At 36.2% G+C, this 21330-nt stretch overlaps 1 protein-coding gene across 3 annotated transcripts in view; it reads right to left on the bottom strand.

Annotated features, from left to right (window-relative positions):
• LOC5564043 (MAM domain-containing glycosylphosphatidylinositol anchor protein 1) overlaps nucleotides 1-15499 on the bottom strand; it is a 237226-nt gene extending 221727 nt beyond the window's left edge. For all 3 annotated transcript variants that reach the window (XM_021848091.1, XM_021848100.1, XM_021848106.1), the window contains exon 1: nucleotides 15347-15499. The gene's annotated coding sequence lies outside the window, so the exon portion shown is untranslated. The remainder of the gene's footprint in view (nucleotides 1-15346) is intronic.
• Nucleotides 15500-21330: the final 5831 nt, after the last annotated feature.

Raw genomic sequence — 21330 nt, 5'->3', positions numbered from 1 at the left:
CCAGAATTTGAAGCAAATTCATTAGATTAGGGGCCTTCCTTAGCCGAGTGGTTAGAGTCCAAGGTTACCAAACAAAGCTATGCTGAAGGGTGTCTAGGTTCGATTCCCGGTCGGTCCAGGATCTTTTCGTAATGGAAATTTCCTTGATTTCCATGGGCATATAGTAATATTATAGTATCATCGTACCTGTCAAACGATATACAAATGCGAAAATGACAACTTTAGCAAAGAGAGCTCTCAGTTAATAACTGTGGAAGTGCCTATATGAAAACTAAGCTGAGAAGCAGGCTCTGTTCCAGTGAGGGCGTAATGCCATGGAGAAGAAGAAGTCAATAGAAATTTTTAACAAATCTGTGTAAACTGTGGACATGATTTTTCAAGAAAATTTATATTTGCAGTCAATAAATCACCCAATGTTTATGAATTCAAAGCAAGCTCGAATAGCTTTGGTATCTTCAGTGATTTTTTGTTAATACATAAAGTATGCCTAATCCAATATTTTTTTCAATAAACTCATACAAGGTAAATTTGCGCATTTTTTAAACCTTGCTATTTTTTGTCTTAAAAGAATCATAAAACTAGAGTAGTCCACAATTAGATGAGGCACATTCGAAAGCCTAAAAAAGAGCTTTCATTCAGGGAAGTGCTGTCATGAATATCACGTGACTTTGACATTTGAATATTTCGAATATCTTCCATCCCTGTGGAAAAAGTAGTCGAACATTGTTTTTTTCCTGGTGACCATTTCTGAATTACCATCGACTCTATCTTATACAGTCAATGAAGATTTTATCAGCATTTGGTTGAAATCGGTGATGATCGATTACCCGTTTGTACTTTTTTGTGTACACTTGGTATGCAATAACCTATATAGATTTAGAATCTTTGATACGAGAGTTTGAGGTTTTGGCCGACATTTATTCCAGATCGGACTACCGTGCAATGTGTCGACCGCCCAGTCCAGGACATTGTTGGGTTGGAGGAGAACGGACAGACAGGACAGGACGCACTCAGGTTCAGACTAAACGATATGATGAAGTTGATTTCGATGGTGGTCACCCAAGTTTGCGTTTGGCTTTACCGGTGGTTGCCTGGGGAAAGTGATTCTTGGCCATTGTTCTGCGTTCTGGTTGCTTTGCCTAGCTGCTCTGGTTTGGCGTCCGGCAAGCAACGAATGGCGTTCGTGCTAGGTAAAGTTATGACCAATCATTCAAATTAATAATTGCTTGTTGTTTTGCTGACAGGAAGTGCAAAACGGCGGCATTCAATCAAGGGGTGAAATTGTTGGCAAATTGTTTCTCTAATTCCTAAATGGAGGGGGGATAATTGGATTTAGTATGGGAATTTCTTCAGACAGATTCAATTGAAAGAGTATAAGATGTTTGATCTTAATAAGGTTGATTTGGCTTTACATGATTATTTAATCAGGACCAGCTGGATGGGGTATGGTGTACTGAGTGCGCATTTCATGAATAGAATTATTTCTAAGTAGAGTGGAAAATAAGCATCTTAAGTATAGTTCATATTTTATCTAGACTTCACCAGCTCTGTTCAACTCAAGAGCGTCTACCAAATTTGTGTGTTTTGAATAATGCAAACTGTTTGGAAGTTGGTTCTTACCTTCTTTCCAGAAAGGAATGTATTAAGGTTGCTTTGGACAACGGTATCTTGGGTGGTTGAAGTGGATGTCCAGTGATTGCATTGGGCGGTCGCAGACCGATTCTTAGTGGATTTTCTAGGGTTTTATGCACTCAACACATCAGATTAACGGTTCACAATTTACTATAACACCTCATTACACATTAAACACTTTATTTTAAATCATTACACAAACTACATTTGATTCTATAACTAACAATTAAGACATTTTGGGATTGGGTTCCATAAAGTTGGTTTCTCGCTCCATGTGTCGATGTAGACATTCTTACATTAACTACAACTCGTATAATGTCCAACAACATTAATTGTAAAAATAAGCACAACTACTAAAAGAATTTCTTAAACAATAGTTAATGGAAATCCTTGACGACAAAAAGGCCTAGTTCATAATAGATCTTTCCAACAAAAATCAGCCCAGCTAAGTGGCTAAACCCGATTTTGCTTCATTTTTTTAAAGGTAATTTCACATTTAAAAACTAATTGCTTAAAAAGTAAACTACAATTTTCCAAGCAAACTTATGTTTTCAATTATAATGAAATTCCAAATATATTCTGATTGGTTTCCAATTAATCTGCAGCAAAATGGTTAAATACACCCTTCGATATTCCTTGAAGCATTTTAGTATAATCAAATACCTCAACGAAAATCGAATGGTGGCTTCAGAACTTATACTACAAATCTCTTGGAAATTAGTTAAACAGTATTGTGAATATTTTCATAACGTAAATTCCCCCTGGAGGACAACCATTCCTTCTATGTCTATTTTTATCGTCAAACTGATTTTGACTCGCGAATTCAACTAAAAAGAAATTAACCATTAATCTACAATAAATAAAAACATTGATTAAGGTACAGTAGGGGAAGTGTATCAGTGGGGTAAGTGGATCATTTGTCAATATAAAGCATAAATACTTGAATATGTTGAAAGTTTTCGCATCATTCCCTCTTTTTAGGTTATATTGTTACGCCCACACTGATACTATTGCAAAACTGGTACTACACGTACACTAACACAAGCAAACTTGTTAGCTGCAAAAAGTAATTAATTTGAAAATTGTTTTCCATCAATCAAAAATCCATTGTATCTCTGTCTAAAATCGAATTCTATTATTTTTTTCGACACATGGTAAGCATTTCAGTTCTAATTGAATGATTCACAATGAAAAATATGTAATTTATGTAAATGAATACAAATATATTGGACATGGTACACTTTCCCCTACTCTTTAATGGGGTGGGGTAAGTGGATCAAGTATACTTATCATTTATTGGCAGACTGCTTACGTGAATTTTAATAAGCTTTAATATCCGACAATGTTGTTTTCCTTTATTTTGTTTCATTCCCAGTTTGAATTTGCCAAATTGACCATAGAAAATTTGAATTAATCGACCTAAAAGCTTTTTTAACCTTTCTGGTATAAAAAATATATAAAAAAAATAATAATTTCGCTTGCCATCGAATTCCTCAATCTTTAAAGGAATCTGGATTAACATTAAGCAAAATTACTGTGTAGGAAACATGGATTTATTTAGATATTTGCAAGGATCTCCTTTAAAACATTTGTTCAGAAATAGTTCTTGAGCAATTCCTATAGGCTTTCTGGTAGAGTTCTGGCGAATCCAGAAGTCAAGGAACGAATTCCGCTAGATTTAAAGATAATTTCTAATGAAGATTCTGATAATTTTTTTTGAGAAATTTAGTTTATTTATAAGAGAACTGTTAATTTTCCTGATATAATTCCCTTTCAGAGAAAAGATTATAAATCTATACTTCTATTTTGTTGTTCCGTTTTCCATCATTTTCTAAAATTTTAGGCTCAAATACCTTGAGTTTATATTATAATTCGGCAGCTCCATATCAGCCCCATTTTGAGGCGTATTCAATTAAATTGATGATATCTCTGGCAACATTGTTTGTCCAGTCTCAGTAATCCCGTCAACAGGAAGCCGACGGGACCTTCCTTAGCCGAGTGGTTAGAGTCCGCGGCTACAAAGCAAAGCCTGAAGGTGTCTGGGTTTGAATCCCGGTCGGTCCAGGATCTTTTCGTTATGTAAATTTGCTTGACTTCCCTGGGCATACGGTATAATCGTACCTGCCACACGATATACGAATGCAAAAATGGTCAATTGACAAAGAAAACTCTCAGTTAATAACTATGGAAGTGCTTATAAGAACACTACGCTGAGAAACTGGCTCTGTCCCAGTGAGGACGTAATGCAAAGAAAAAGAAGGAAGCCGACAGAACAAAAAACATCTGCATGTTTTCATTGGTGTGTTTTGATAGATAAATATATTACTCTAGAAATCTTAGATAAATTGGAAATGGGTATGGAGTGATTCGCCCCGGGGGCCTAGATAGCCGTAGCGGTAAACGCGCTGCTATTCAGCAAGACCAAGCTGAGGGTCGTGGGTTCGAATCCACACCGAAAAAAAAAATTTGGGGAATGTTAAGAGGAAACTTTAGAGCACCACCTTGAGGAATCATTCAATGTTTTTTTTTCAGAGAGTCCTGAATAATTCGTGCTTTGAATTTAACAAGCAATCCTGTTTATTCTCGAATATTGAAATTATGCAACAAATTACACTGCGGAACACGTTTTTGTATCAAGCACCAAAATACCACTTTTTTTCTTAATTAAGGGTTGCTGAATCCATTGCCGTTCTTAAAAACGTCATAGCACGTCTAGTTTTTGAGATATTGACTGCTGAAAATGAAAAATTTGACAATTTCAGTCAACTTTCATACAAGTTTGCCAGCTTAATGACAATTCATTGGCTTAATTTTCCACAGAATGCAACCATCATGTGTATAACAATTATTATCTCAAAGTTTATAATACTTTCGATGCTCAAAAGCTACTTTTTGATGATTTCAAAATGTTTTGTATTTTTCTATAGAAGAGAAACAAATTGTTTGGAGACTGCAAGCATGTTGGAAGAATCGATTTAATCTAAATTCAATCGTGCAATTTCAAAAAATAATATCTAAAATAAAAGTAAAGTCCTATTTTGCATGCTTGGTGGATTAGAATACAGAAAAGTTTGATAAATCATACTTTAAATTTCATGCAAACATTGTTTTATGCAACTTTGGCGACATGTAGCTAAAAATTGGGACGTGCTGGAACATTTCCGAGAACGGCATCATATACAGCAGCCCCAATTCTTCTTCTTCACTTCATTTGATCCCCAAATCACGCAAAAATGCCTTTTTTGTTGCGCTGTGTTATTGGAAAAATATCATTATTTTTAATATCGCCCAACTTAAAAAGTTGCAATTTTTTGCCAAAACTTATCAATGTTCCAAAGTACGCTATACAGTCAGTGACATAAGTTAATAACCAAATGCTGTTTTTCCATACAAAATGCTCAAGTTTGGGGTGCTGTATCTCAGCTTCTGGTTGTCCGAATTGGCTGAAATTTTGATGAAGAACTACAAATAACTTGAAGTTTTTCCTGTAAAGGAATTTTTACATTGCAGTCATTTTCCATAGAGTTTCAGAGGGTTGTTTAAAGACAAACCGTAACCGTAAAAGTAACCGAGAGACTTTTTAATTTAATTCTAAACCGGTCTTGGGAAGTTTAGTAAGCCACAGCAAAGTACCGTAATTTCGGGTGAAATTGATCATTTTTCACTGTTTTCTTGGTACGCTTTCTAAAATTTCGACAATATCATACAACCAAATTCAGAAAAACAAGTACGACGGTGAACCTCATTGGCTCATGCTCCGAAATTTCCTAACAAATGGGATGTTAGTGCCAAAAATCAGCTCTAAAATTAAAAATCGGGGAATCTCATTTCGGGGTGAAATTGATCACTTGTCAATGTGATTATTGTCAGTTTTGAAATTTATTTTACATACATAATTTGGGCCTTCTGAATTCAAATATGCTTGCCAAATTCTTAACGAGACAATATTTATGAAAATAATCAATAATTAAGTTTCAAGAATACCGAGAAAAAATGCCTAAATGTAGGCAAATTCCAAAGGATTACTCTACTTTGTAGCAGAAAATCAAATTTTTCAACAAAACGAGCAAATTGGTAAGAGTGTTGATAGTGAAATCTGTTTTGGAGATATATTTTTAGAATCCTCACAAACTTTCAGGTTTACACCATGTCTAAATCCTTGTTTAGAACTAGAAGTTTATGGATGTCTAACAATTTCACACCAAATTTGATTATAAAATTTTGAATTATTTTCATAGAAATAAGCATTCTGTGACACAAAAAACTTCACTATACACAAATATACATTATTGAGGACAAACACCTTTCATTTAATATAGGTTGCAGTGAATTTGGAGCATTATAAGTAGGAAATAAAATCGCGTGACACGGTGATCAATTTCACCCTACTGATCAATTACACCCGAATTTACGGTACCAATTGTGCTGCTGCTGGAGAAGACACAAGAGCTATATAACTATATGAACATTTTTAGATTTTTATACACCTTGCTAACAAAAAATCGGTTTATTTTGACATTTGACCTTGCGATACCTATGACATAGTTTTCTTTAACTAACAAATCATAACTGACGGAATGTGCAAAAATATAGTAGGATAATGATAAGTTGAGCAATAAATCTATTCCATTTGCATGAAAAATATGTGTATTTTAAGAGCATATATCTCACATACAAAAAAAAAATGTTTCGTGATTTTTGATTCCCAAAGTAACATGACTAAAAAAATAAATGCTTATGTTAATTAATAAGGAGCGCTTGGAAACAAACGCAGGATTCCCTGCGAATTTTTAAGCACTGCTTACTCAATAACCTTCTCCAGTGAAACTCGTGTGAGTAATTTTCTCAAAGAAGATGAGGGATTCCACGGAGGCATGCAAGTCGATTATGATCGACCATTTCAAAAATATCTGAAACTTTGCACAGTTTTTCAGTTCCATCTAAATCGTCATTTTTCGATATCAAATCTTCAAGTTGAGTCACGACTAACTTTTCAAAAGGGTGTATGTGAAAATGGTTCAAAAATATTCAAAAAGCTGCACAGCAAAAACGGTTCGTTCGATTGTTAGACAACTAAAGAAACAAAGTTAGACAACTAAATAAAGATTCAAAAAAAAAAAAAAAATACACACAGTAAAAATTTTTTTTTTTTGCATTAAAAAATATCATTTTTGTCACAAAAACTCAAATATCTCAAAACCCTATCGGAATACCAACGTAATTTTTTGAGGAAAAACGGTCCATTATATTAGCTATCTACCATAAAAATTTGGTGATGGTAAGCCAATAAACAAAAAAGTTATGACATTTCAAATATTTCACAAATTTGACACTTAGTAAAAATTTTTTTTTTCATTGTTAATTTTTTTTAGGACCGCAGTTTGTTGCTGAATTTTTTGTTAAGGGTACCACATGAGGTTAACAAGTTGTTTTCATGATATTTTATTTAATTATTCATAACTATTATAGCATCTATTAGAAAGTTAGACGCGATCCAGTGTTGTGATCTAAAGTCTTGATAGTGTCATATTTTTTATTGTACGTAACTGAAGAAAAATTCTCTCAATAGTGTTGAAACCTTTTGATAAAAGAAACCTATAAGAAATCTAATATTGAAGACAAAAGCTACAAAAAAAGTTTTCTATACAGGTATACGACTAGTTTACCTGCAAAAAGTTTACCTCGTAGAGAACAAGGCGGGTCTATACCCAGGTGATCTAGTATACGTAAAGCAGGTCGGTTTTCTCGGCGCTGGTTTTCTCCACAAAGTTAAAATCTGATTACACCTGGGTATAGACCCGCCTTGGTAGAGAATAGACTTTGTTAATCATATTTGGGAGAAAGCGAGTAACTTCAACAACATCAAAAACATGATAGGTACATACCATGAACATACTCACGAAAAAGCTAAAAATATACTACCACTATGGTTATAAAAGATTTAATTCTAAAATTTTTCTTCAGTCAAGCAAACGACACCAAACTAGTCAGTAAAAACTTAAAAGTGCTTTTGTTTATTAAAATCTAACGAGCAACATGAGTAGTCGCTTTCTCAACTGTTGCAGGCCGTTTGCAGAAAAAAAGTGTTCGAAAGAGCTACGAAATCTCACCGAAAGCACCACAGATTAACTGAAAGCGGCTGGTTATGCTCCAATGTCTACATTGAATACAAATTTACGCATTTGTACGTCCTGCCGTTTAAACGTTGACAAACGGGCAATCTGTACATCATCGGTGGATCAGGTTGCAGGAAGTTCGAAAACAACAACAACTGAGGAATTACTAGATGCACCGACAACAACTGAGGAGTTACCAGAAGTACCAAGTGCAAATAGTCTTGCCACGATACCATCAGCGACATCTGTTTCAACAAATCAATCAGAAGATGAGTGCATCCAGAAGGTCAACATCGAACGCTTCAACGAAGGGATAGCTGGAATAAAAGTGACTCCGATTAAATGGACGAAGATGGGTTACGTTAATTATCCCGAGAAAAAATACCGTGAAATCAACGAAGCTGTACGAAGAAACCTCTTCAAATTAGGACCTGAGGATGTTGAAAATACAGACTACGATGAGGTAATTATGAATATGAAGGAAAGGTTCTCGAATCTAGCCACGACAAGGAAAGAAAAATTATTGATTTTGTCGATGCTGCCAAGCTTGTGGTCTATTCAAGACGCCATTGATGAGTTCAAAACCAATAGAAATACAGCAAAAGAGGCAAAACAATTCAAAAATAACTGTCTTGCAACCAAAAATGCTAGGTCGAGTACTTCATTAACAGATGAGACAAAAGAAAAAATAATTCAATATTTTGAAGACGATGAAGTAAGTAGAGCTATGCCTGGCCAAAAAGATTATGTATCTGTAAAAAAAGATGGAAAGCGTCAAGCAATCCAAAACTGATTAATGATGACTACTTTGAAAGAAGCGTATACACGCTTCAAGGAAATTAACGAAAATATTAAGGTAGGGTTTTCCTCATTTGCAAGCCTTCGTCCAAGGCAATGCAAGCTTCTATCCAATTCAGGAACACATAATGTTTGTGTGTGCACAACACACGAAAATATTAACCTAATCTTACATAGTTTGAAAAGAATCAATTTATCAAAGGATATTAAAATGTTAACTGGTAGTCTTTTGTGTGAAAATACAACATCAAATTGCTATCTACGATCTTGTTCGGATTGTCCAGATTCTTCATCATTGGAATATACTTTATTCGCTGAGTTTGAAGAAAATTATATTGATCAGTTATCATTTGAGCAATGGGTGACCACGGATAGGTGTGACCTAGAAACTATTGTAAAACCTGTAGATGAGTTTGTGTCATTTTTTTTGCTTGAAATTAGAAAGTTTAATTCCTCACGACTTTATTAAAACAGAGCAATCCCGCTTTTTAAAAATACGAATAATACATTACAAGATGGTGAATTTTTAGTCATTTGTGATTTTTCTGAAAAACTATAGCTTTGTATTGCAAGATGAAGTGCAGTCCCATCACTGGAACGTACAACAAGCTACAATTCATCCATTCGTTATTTATTTCAATGGAAGTACGCAAATTGAACATTTAGTTTTATTGTAATTTCCGAAGATTTAAGACACGACTCAGTATCTGTAATTTGTTCATTGCCAAAATGATTAACTTTTTACGCGTTGATAAGGATAAAGAAATCAGAAAGATATATTTCATGTCTGATGGAGCAGCATCGCAGTACAAAAACCGTAAGAATTTTCGAGCCTATGTCAATTTAAATCAAAGTACGGAATTTATGTAGAATGGCATTTCTTTGCTACGTCACATGGCAAAGGTCCATGTGATGCTATTGGAGGAACCATAAAGCGGCATGGCCACAAGAGCAAGTTTAGCCAAAGAACGTGAGCATCCAATTAAAACTGCAAAAGAACTATTTGATTGGGCGTATCGCAGAAAAGAAGAAGATTTAACAAAATTATAATTTTGTTTTACTACTACTGAAGAGTACGAATTAACGGCATCAGAGCTCAGCGAGCAATATAATAACGCGAAAACGATCCAAGGAACCCAAAAATTTCACTGTTTCATTCCATTGTCAGCAAATAAAATTTAAAGCAAAACTATACTCGAACTGTACTGATAATGATGCAAAAGTGTTGGATATTGTAAAAAATTGAATAACAATAAATAAATAAATAAGTATTAATAAAATGTTTTCATGATCTCATAACACATACCCAAATCCAAAACTTTTAAAGTTTATATATAAACATTTAGAAACTCATCGATCATACTCTAAAAAAAATATCCTTGGAAAAAAAAATTTTTTTTCGTGTAATCTGTTAATTCATTTTAATTTATACATATAACATATACATATAATATTTATACATATACATAATATTTATACATATATATACATAATACTAATGAATACATGAAAACGACTTGTTTAATTCACGCAAGGCCCTTAACAATAAAATCAGCAACAAACTGCGGTTCCCGTAATAATTTACACTGAAAAAAAATTTTTTTCTACTAAATGTGAAATGTGACATGTTTGAAATGTCATAACTTTTTGTTTATTGGTTTACCATCACCAAACTTTTATGGTAGATAGCTAATATAATGGACCGTTTTCCCTCAAAAAATTACGTTGGTATTCCGATAGGGTTTTGAGATATTTGAGTTTATGTGTCCAAAAATTATGTTTTTAATGCAAAAAAAAAAATTTTTTTTACTATGTGTATTTTTTGGAATCTTTATTTAGTTGTCTAACTTTGTTTCTTTAGTTGTCTAACAATCGAACGAACCGTTTTTGCTGTGCAGCTTTTTTGAATATTTTTGAACCATTTTCACATACACCCTTTTGAAAAGGTTAGTCGTGACTCAACTTGAAGATTTGATATCGGAAAATGACGATTTAGATGAACTGGAAAACTGTGCAAAGTTTCAGCTCAATAGAAAAAATGAATTTAAAAAATTTACAAATTTTGGTGCTGTTTGCTTGAATCACTCAGATGGCAACTTAATTATACAAACCAAACATTTTAGAAAAAAAAAAACAAGCTATTGTCAGTTTTAAAATATTTCATACTGAAAAAAGGCCATTCTCTTTAATGTTGTTCTTATCTTAACTTGAAGTTCTCTGAAAATGTTGTTTAGGATTCTGTGGGAATTTGTCTCAAGTTAGATTTCCTGATATTCATCCCAGCTGTCAAGAACTTTACAAAAGAACACGCCCGAAACTCACCTTGCATCATGTTATTTTTTGGTTTTTTTGTTGTTTCTTTCATAATCCTTATCGAGTTTATTTGAATATTTCCCTTATTTCTCTTCAATATGAACCTCTATTGAACACCACAAACTTGAGTTATGCTTAATCCATTTCAAATCTTCAGAAGCCAATTCAGAAAATTGTTGTAATCTTCCATTATTACGTTTAGGAATTTCTTTTATGACTTAAGCGAAGGGCACCGCTTTATCAATATTTTTCAAAATTTACCAAATGTGTTACGCATTTTTAGCTTTAGAAGAAACGACTAATTGTTGTGGAGGCTGCAAATATGCTAAAATTCGAAGAAATTGATATAAAATTTCGGTAATTTAGAACAAATTAAGTATAATACTACAGTTTAGGTCTTATTTTGCAAGCTCGATGAATTTAATTACCAAACTATTAAAAAATCATTGAAACATTAATAAAACCCAGGGTTTTGTACAACTTTAACGCCTCTAGCAAAAAATTGTGATGTGCTAAATCTGTTATGTGAGTGGCATCAGACTCAAATTTGGAATGGGAACGTGCGTGGCGTGGTTACGTCAGATATTAACAGTCTCTTAAATTTTCAATCATTTCAGCCTTATTCCCTCTTCCTCGATTTAAACTTATTGGAAAATTTTGGTATTTTCAATAGATTGCTGAGTTGTCTGATTCTCGTCCTCTTCCCCTTGAAGAAGGAATTGTTTAAGCCAAAAGAGATAAAAAATAATAAAAGTCCAAATGAACGGTTCGGAAGTCTTAAAAAAACTCCATTTTGTGTCGTTGTCCGCACATTTATGAGGTACTTGAGCCAAAAAGCAAAGTGCTGAGAAAAGTGTACTGTAATCTGTCAACTTGTGTAACGAATTTAGTGCTAGAACCAGGTTCCCAATTTAAGCTTCTTTACAACGTCTCTGGTCTAAAGGTTACTACTTCTCACTACCATGACAGAATATTTTGAGTTCATTCTTTGGTCCATTCCCTTATAACAAAGCACTGAACACTGTCTGATCGATTATGTCTTAACATTTACATCGAAAATTCTTTTGATGCCATGTTTTATAGGAAAAAGAAGGATATATGCAGCTCTATACTTACTTGATTTAATTTGAATACGTACTTAATTCAAACTAATTACAATCTCCAGCTGTCGATAGGACGTGGCCATGACATCTCTCGACTGTTGGAGGATGACTTGACATTTCTTGCCTACCGATTCAATAGTAAGATCTTAGTAGGCAGGGATTAGCGTTATTGTTAGTTCTTAGAATATATCATTTTAATACATTTCATTTCCGATTTTTGGTTCTCAATCAAAGGGATGTTTTGATCATATGCTGCATTATCCTTGGAACAGATATCATTGTAATCCTCCGCAGTTCTTTTGATTTAGAGCGTCTTTCATGATACAGCCTCCCAAATGGTGAAAATTGTCGCAAGGTGTCGGAAAAGCATGTGGTCGGCATTTTAATATGAGCTTCTCCGGCACATGAGGATTTCCTTTGTCCGTAATGCAACCATAAGGACACTAAACGACAATATTTAAAGCAAATATAGTACAGTCTAATATGTGGATTATTTATGATATTTGACCTGTTTTGAAACTGGAGTACTGTCAAAATTAGAAACAACCTGAAGTAAAGGGAATCTGAATTGTATTCAGTTTGAACCTAAGGTTTGTATCAGAGTTTACACAGTTTAAGGCGAAGTAGGCCGTCATTGAAATTTGTACGCGTCGTTGATGATTGTTTGCTAATGGCAGCACACGATCTCGAATCAAAGAAATCAGTTGGTTTTGCACTAACACAGCTGGAAAAGTTCAGCATACTTTATGTATTTTTAGCGCGTTCAGTGATACTTTTTCAAGTCAAGATAAATTATCAAGACTGAGTTTTATCACTTCGAAATGCAAGCTGAAAAAGTCATCATTGTTGCCAAAACGAATGACAGGCTACTTAGCCTTAAGGACATTATAAAGGAAGCCACATAAAAATGCATGAGTGTTGGTAAAGTAAAACTTTTTCCTATATAGTGATTGTATTTGTTAGAACAAGAATCATGTTACAGATACCACCATAAGAACAAACTGTCAAAGTTTGTTTTGATTAGCTATCTAAATGGCAGTGTTGCGGCAAGCTTATACTAAATGTTCTCAATTATTTAAAAGTTATTCAAACTTGATTTTTATCCGGATTTATTCCTATGTATTGAAATAGAAAAAAAATCATTCTTCACATTGTTTTAATTTTTGAAGCACAATGTCTCGGAAATACGGAAAAAATGTGTGATTTGTATAAATTATTAAGAAACAATTCCGGGCCCCACTGTTGGAAAAGTTACCAATACTACCACACATCATGACTGCTTATGGTCACCGTCGCGAGTGTTTAATCTCCGTAAAAGTGAAATTGGAATTGGAAAAATAAAGCCAGTTCAACGCGATTTGCAAGGTTTATTCGGAATTTTGATCAAAGTTATAGAAAATTTAGATGTGCGCGGTTGTAGTGATTACATTTGTATCGATTTTTTCTTTAAAATTATGCGTAAAATACAGTGAGAACTTTGCTGCTTAATTGATGCCATCAAGAATGAAGGAAGAAGCTGAAAGAAACGGAAACTGTGCATGGTTTTGAAAAATGCACGAACTACGTCTCCTAACTACAATTGTGCAACAAATTTAATTTCAGTGGGTAGATATAACCATGTGTGCCAGCTATAGCAGTTTCGCATCACAATCTAAAGGTAAGTACTGTAAAATATTCGATTCACAAGTTCGCATATTTTTGTCGAAATCAAATGTATGGCAAGAGGGGTGGATAGGAGGGGAAGTGCGGTAGGTGCCATGTTAGACGCCATTTCTGGCCTTGCTTTATAATGTCCTAAACCCAGGTGTAAAAACAATTCAACATTTAGGGTAATTCTGTGAGTGGCTTACCGTGCTGCATCGAATTACCGGACGCTTCGAAAGCCTGACACTGGCCTTTTTCAGGTCTTTTTCAACTAAAAGTAATTAACTTTCACAATCTCCGTATTGTTTTGATTAGCGGTGCTTATTGGCCTGTCTTCCAGTAACACATTTGTAAGAAGAAAGTATAATTGGAAAAAGATTCACAGTAAAGTCAGTTCGATGATTTTATTTGCCTTGTTTAGCTATATTCAACTGCTTGCTTATAAACCTGAAAAGAAAGGCAAACCATTATAAAAAAATACCTTCTTATTACGATCGCCAAGAAAGACAAAAGTGAAAAAATCTGACATTTGATAAGTTTCAACAATAAACTGGTATCGGAAAGCTAGCTTCGATTGAACTATAAAAAACATAGTGTAGGAAAGAAATGTCAGAAGTGGGTGATCCAAATTTATAGCAAGTTAGCGTTAAAAGCTGGATTCCATACCAACAGAACCAGAATTAAAAAGCATGATGATATTCTGGTTATAAGATTTGATATTTTAACTAAACTGAGCGTCTATAGATTATTCATAAATTACAGTCCAATCAAACTATTACACGCTGGCACTCACTTAACGCCCACTGCATTTTTTCAGATTTCTTTCAAGTCAAATTCAGGTGTAATTTGGTAGATAATAAGTTTATAGGGAGTCGATGCCGGTTATGGACCCTTTGCGTATTATGGACCTCTACAGAAAAAAACATAAAATTAACACTCAAACAACCTTATTCTTATGAAAATTCCACCGGAGGACTTCGATTGCATTGATAGTTCAGCAGTTTCAGGCAAAATATTTTGGTTTGAGACGCATAAATACAGATATTTGAACAGTTTTGTAAATGAAAACCACACAAGAGGGTCCATAATACGCATTTCCAGGTGGGTCCATAATAGGCTCGTCGGCAGCGAGCCGGATTACATGGGAATCAAATGGAGGTCCATAATACACAACGTCAAATTTGTAAACATCCCAGGAGGGTCCATAATAGGCAATTCGGACAACAGTTTTTCAAATGCATATTTCGCTGAAAAAATCGAATGGTTTTGTATGTTTCATAGACGTACTATGAAGTATATGACATTGAATTTGTTGTTAGACTCCATAAACGTATATGCGTCTGAGATATCATTGCGGGAAAGCGTCTAGAATGAATTTTCAGCTACTAAAGGGTCAATTACTAGCATTGAAACCCTAATATGTCTCAGCTGCAAGCGAAAATCAGCTTTTATCCCATTGAAACCGAGAAATTGCGTTGGAGAAAGAGGGGTGGCAGCATTTTATAAGAGACCTGACCTGACATTTCAACTGAATTCAACATATTTTCTTTCCGTTTCAGGCTGACCAACCTTCCTTAGTCAGTGTGAATTATTCTAAGCACCCTACATTAGATCGATCTTTCAACCAAAGATGGAGGAGAACAAACCGTAGAGACTTCAATCGGTATTAGACGACAAACCAACCTTTAACGACCGGGGAACAAACACGGAATAGGTAGCTAAATATAATAGAACACTCACAAGCTTGGCACGATATTATATTCCACGATGAATCCTTCACAAGATGAACGGGGAAAGCCAGTAATGTTCTCAGGAATTCGCACATTGACACCAATATCCAGCAGTATTGTTTCCGGAGCGCAGCGCCACTTCGAATGGCAAAAATCACAAACACCGTTTTAATCGCCTCAGTTCCATGATTCGGGAAATTGAATTCCCCCGTTTTTGATCTGATTGGATTATGTACAATGGTTCAGATCACTTTAGTCCGCCTCGTGCCACCACACATTATTGGAACGTGAGGAATCAGCCACGAACAATCAAATGGATTTATCATGCGTTCAGCTGTGAAATAACACACCAGACACTAACCACCACACTCACTGGCAAACAAACCAATAAAATGCCACTCGGCTGTACTCGAATCAATCAGCAAGTAGGATTAATCACATTAATTGAGAGCAATTTCAAAATTGGTTGCCACTTTCGACCTGCATAGATTGTCGCCTGTCAACCAATTACACTTCCGCAGCAGGTCAGGCGTTCCAAACAGCGGGCGTTTACGGAAGGCCTACGGGCTTATCACTGTCCATTCGATACGTCCAAACCAATGAGAAGGCCGTGATCTGATTGAGGGACAGCGCTTATGCATGTTCGTCTCTGGAGCTCCACAAATTGTACTTCATTGATGGAGTCTAACGCGAATATTCCGTTATGGCTTTGCACATCCGACCGACGATACAGCTGATGAAGTACTGCAAATGATTGCAAATTCCAAACATTTTGCACACTAATCCTTCACGAAATGTGCCACCGACGAACTGTGACCGAACGTGCCCTGTTCACTGAGTTCCCTCCCGAATACAGCGTTCGGATTGCATCACAGAGAAAACTTCACTGCCCATTTCGGAAGTTCACTGATGAACTGACGTTCACAACAACAGGAAGCTCTCCTCCAAAACGGCGAAACTGCGCATGTTCTTCCCATTTCAACGTTTCATTCTACAAGCACGCAGAAACGATAAAAAAAAACTGATGAAAGCGGAAAAGCTTGCGAAGAGTGGAGGAATTTGTAAGGCGGAATATCTTGGCAAGCAATGTGTTGGTCTGATGTTGGAACTTGAAGTGACTAAAGCCAATGCAATGTTTTCGTTGTGGGATCATCTTGGGATGAGAAAAAAAGTTGCATACAGATATATCTCGTTATGAGGTAGCATTACAGGTAAAAAAACAAAAAGTGAATAAAGCGATTTTAAATACATAAATCATTTCTTTCACACATCTACAGCCTATTGGACAGGCTCAAATTGTAAATCGCATAACCGAGCCAGAATAATATGTACCGTCAGCTGGGCCGGTTTTATTTTGGACTCATTTCGATTTATTTGCAGCACAAACATTACTCTGATCAGTTTTGTTTATTCATTTTTTTACCATTATGTGCTTTATAACCTAGCATATATTTTTAATTGAAATAATATCAACAATAATAGAAAAAAATACAACAAATTTTTGTCAAAGAGTTCGAACAAATATTTAAACGCCATAAAACATCTGCTTTGGTAACATTGTTTCAATTTCCACCCATTTGGAATGTTATTGGGGAGCACCATAATACTATCGAACCATCATATTTCATCAACATTTGTGGCTGTCTTTGTTAAAAAAAATTTGATTTATAAAAATTATTGATCAGAAGACTATTTTTACAGCTTTCGTTTTATTATGAAGTGCTAGTTTGCATATCTTATAACTCAATGAAAAAAATGAAAAGTTATAAGAAAAATAAATAAACTGAAGAAACAATTCGTACAATAGCAGCAAGCCTTCTTTAGCCGAGTGGTTAGAGTCCGCGGCTACAAAGCAAAGTCATGCTGAAGATGTCTGGGTTCAATTCTTGGTCGGTCCAGGATATTTCCGTAATGGAAATTACCTTGACTTCCCTGGGCATAGAGTATAATCGTACCTGCCACACGATATACGAATGCGAAAATGGCAAATTTGGCAAAGAAAGCTCTTAGTTAATAACTGTAGAAGTGCTCATAAGAACACTAAGCTGAAAAGCAGTCTCTGTCCCAGTGAGGACGTTAATGCCAAGGAGAAGAAAAAGCAGCAAGTTAAAAAAAAATCTGTGAAAATTTATCAACAGGTTATGTTTTACATAAATTTCTAGTAAAAAAGAATTGCTAAAAAATAAATAGAACACCATGTCTCAAAACTACTGTAAATCAAAAAACTTCTTACAAAAGTAACATTTTGCTTGTTTACGACCTTGCATAAAATTAATCTTACATTTCATAGGATGTTCTTTAAATGAAAATTATCTTCAAGTTACAGGAAATTACATTTCTAGAAGTTCTTCTTATCAGTTTTGCACAAATCGGGTTATTTTGAGGGTTATTTTTAACTTTTCTGTACGAAATTAGTGCCACATCATAAAGCACGTTCAATTAAAATCTGAACATATATATATATACGTCATTGCCGTCACGATAAATAATCAGACTGTCACATATTTTAACGGAAAATATAAACATGAGTATATGATATTTGAATTGGAACACAAAAAATCATTTCAGCTGTGGTCGATTTATATAAGGGTCAAAACCAAGTCCCTATATTAATGTCAACACATTTAACTATTTTGAATTTGAGTTGCCTATTCAAAAGTATAGATATTTGTCACAAGTAAATCTGAAATGAATTATTTTTATTTATATAGAAAATACCTTAAGAGCTATGATTTCGTGAAGTTGTCTTATGTGGAGAGAAAAACTAGTGATTTTTAAGAAAGACCTCATCGAAATATTCTGATAAAAACATTCATAACTAGTAAGTTCCAGCAAAAAACAAAAGTAGGGTCTGTTCTAGCTAGATAAGAATTGATTTTCTAAAATAACAAATTTCAATGTTAAAGGTTATTTTATCAAACAAAATTTTTACAGGCAGCATTTGAAATGCCCCAAGGAAAAATAAAAGAGTATAAACAATTTTATTTGTTGAAAAACTATTATGATTCTTGCTATCAAAGTCGTGCCCATAATTTCTGGGACACCCTATAACAGAACGAATATTTTTGTACGAATATCAATCATCGCAATATCTCGTTGCTACATCATTCGTTCGTGTCTACTAAAACAATCAAGCATTCTTAACTAAAAGTTCGTATAATAGGAAGAAAGTGAACTTAATATTGCAAAGTAAATATAAGAATAGCATGATTAGTTGAGAAGTGTTACACATAAGTAGTTTTTGAGTTTTACAGTTCTCTCAATTTGTTTATCAATCAAAAAACATTCAAAAACATCATTATGATCAAATTATTTTGATATCTAAAAATTTTCAAAGTAGTCTCTTGTCGTTGAAAGATTGTATAACAATTCATTTTGAATGAACCCATAATTTGTCATATAACTTATAACTCACTTATTTGGCTTTACATCAATTATCTTGATAAAGCCTCGCCATGGCCGCTTATCTCCATCCTCGACTGTGACCCACGTTCTCCAGGTCCTGATGCACCTGGTCAATCCACCTAGCTCGCTGCTTCCCACGCCTTCTTGTTCCGACCGGATTCGTAGCGAACACCATCTTTACAGGGTTGTAGTCCGGCATGCTTGAAACATGCCCTGCACAGCGTATCTTTCCAGCTTTAGCTACCTTCACGAAACAGGGTTCGCCGTAGAGTTGAGCGAGCTTGTGGTTCATTCTTCGCCGCCACACGCCGTTCTCCTGCACGCCGACGAAGATCGTCCTTAGTATCGGCGTTCAAAAACCCCAAGAGCTTGCAAGTCCTCGAGCATAGTCCACATCTCATGCCCATAGAGAACTACCGGTCTTATGAGCATTTTGTACATCGTGCGTTTGGTGCGGGGGTGAATCTTTCTTGACCGCAGTTTCTTCTGGAGCCCATAGTAGGCACGACTTCCACTGATGGCCTTCGTATTTCCCGACTAACATTGTTGTCAGCCGTCAACAAGGATCCGAAGTAGACGAACTCGTCCACCACCTCGAAGGAATCCCCGTCGATCGTAACACTGCTTCCTAGGCGGGCCCTGTCGCGCTCAGTTCCGCCTATCAGCATGTACTTTGTTTTCGACGCATTCACCATTAGCCCGACTCTTGTTGCTTCGCGTTTTAGGCGGGTGAACAAAATTGCCACCGTTTCAAATTTTCTCCCAATAATATCCATGTCGTCCGCGAAACAAACAAACTGTCCGGATCTCGTGAAAATCGTGCCTCGACTGTTAAGTCCCGCTCTCCGCATGACACTTTCAGCGCAATATTGAACAACAGGAACGAAAGTCCGTCGCCCTGTCGTAGTCCCCGCCGAGACTCGAACGAACTGGAGTGTTCGCCCGAGATCTTCACGCAGTTTTGCACACTGTCCATCATTACTCTGATCAATCTTGTGAGCTTCCCGGGAAAGCTGTTCTCGTTCATGATTTTCCATAGCTTAACGCGGTCGATACTATCGTATGCCGCCTTGAAATCGATGAACAAATGGTGCGTACAAACCTGGTACTCACGGCATTTCTGGAGGATTTGCCGCACGGAAAAGATCTGGTCCGTAGTCGAGCGGCCGTCCATGTAACCTGCTTGATAACTTCCCTCGAAGTCATTTGCTATAGGTGATAGACGACGGAAAAGAATCTGGGATAGCACTTTGTAGGCGGCGTTTAGGATGGTGATTACACGATAATTTTCACACTCCAGTTTGTCGCCCTTTTTGTAGATAGGGCATATAACACCTTGCTTCCACTCCTCCGGTAGCTGTTCCGTTTCTTAGATTCTGACTATCAGCCGATGCATACAAGCGGCCAACCTGTCCGGGCCAATCTTGATGAGTTCGGCTCCGATACCATCCATGCCAGCGGCCTTGTTGTTCTTGAGCTGATGAATGGCATCCTTAACTTCCACCCTCGTGGGAGCTGGTTGGTTTCCACTGTCCGCTGTGCTGATGTAGCCATCGCTTTCGCTACTCTGACCATCTCTGCCTGTGTTTTTTGCGCCTTCAGGTGTTCATCGTAGTGCTGCTTCCACCTTTCGATTACCTCGCGTCCGTCCGTCAAGATGCTCCCATCCTTATCCCGGCACATTTCAGCTCCCGGCACGAAGCCTTTGCGGGATGTGTTGAGCTTCTGATAGAACTTCCGCGTTTCTTGAGAACGGTACAGCAACTCCATCTCTTGGCATTCTACCTCTTCCAGGCGGCGTTTTTTTTGTCCCGGAATAGGCGGGTTTGCTGTTTCTGCTTCAGTCGGTATCGTTCTACGTTTTGCCGCGTACCATTGCAGCCCGCGCTTCATTCTTCTCCTCTAAAACCTCCTGGCACTCCTCGTCGAACCAATCGTTTCTTCAGCTCCGTTCCACATATCAGACAATGCTTTCAGCAGCGTCGTTAATGGCTGCTTTGACTTTCCTCCAGCAGTCCTCAAGAGGGGCCCTATCGAGCTCGCCCTCATCCGGCAACGCTGCCTCAAGATGTTGCACGTACGCATTGGCGACATCGGTTGTTTCAGCCGCTCGAGATTGTACCGGGGCGGGCGTCGGTACCGTACATCATTGATGACGGATAGTTTTGGACAAAGTTTCACCATCACCAGGTAGTGGTCGGAGTCAATGTTAGCGCGATAGGATCTGACGTCGGTTATGTCGGAGAAGTGAAGTCCATCGACCAAAACGTGTTCGATACGGGAGGCTGTGCTGGAAATAGGTGCTACGAATGGCCATGTTCTTGGAGGCGGCAAAATCTATCAATCGTAGCCGATCCAAATATTTTTATGGTATTTTAAGGCTGTTTAATTGTATAACAACTCAAAACATTCACATAGCAATTATTACTGAAACCTATTTGATACACAGTTAAAATAATGAAGATTACACGTCATGTGAACTTCATTTATTCGATGTAAACATGATGTCATGTAAATTTAAGCCTGGAATCATGTAATATTTGTTACATGTCACGTAATCACACAAGAACCTGCTAATTACGTGACACA

Source organism: Aedes aegypti, chromosome 1, assembly GCF_002204515.2.
Source record: "Aedes aegypti strain LVP_AGWG chromosome 1, AaegL5.0 Primary Assembly, whole genome shotgun sequence".
Classification (NCBI taxonomy): Eukaryota; Metazoa; Arthropoda; class Insecta; order Diptera; family Culicidae; genus Aedes; species Aedes aegypti.
The sequence above is the reverse complement of the archived record's forward strand: the minus strand, read 5'-3'. Positions and strand labels throughout refer to the sequence as shown.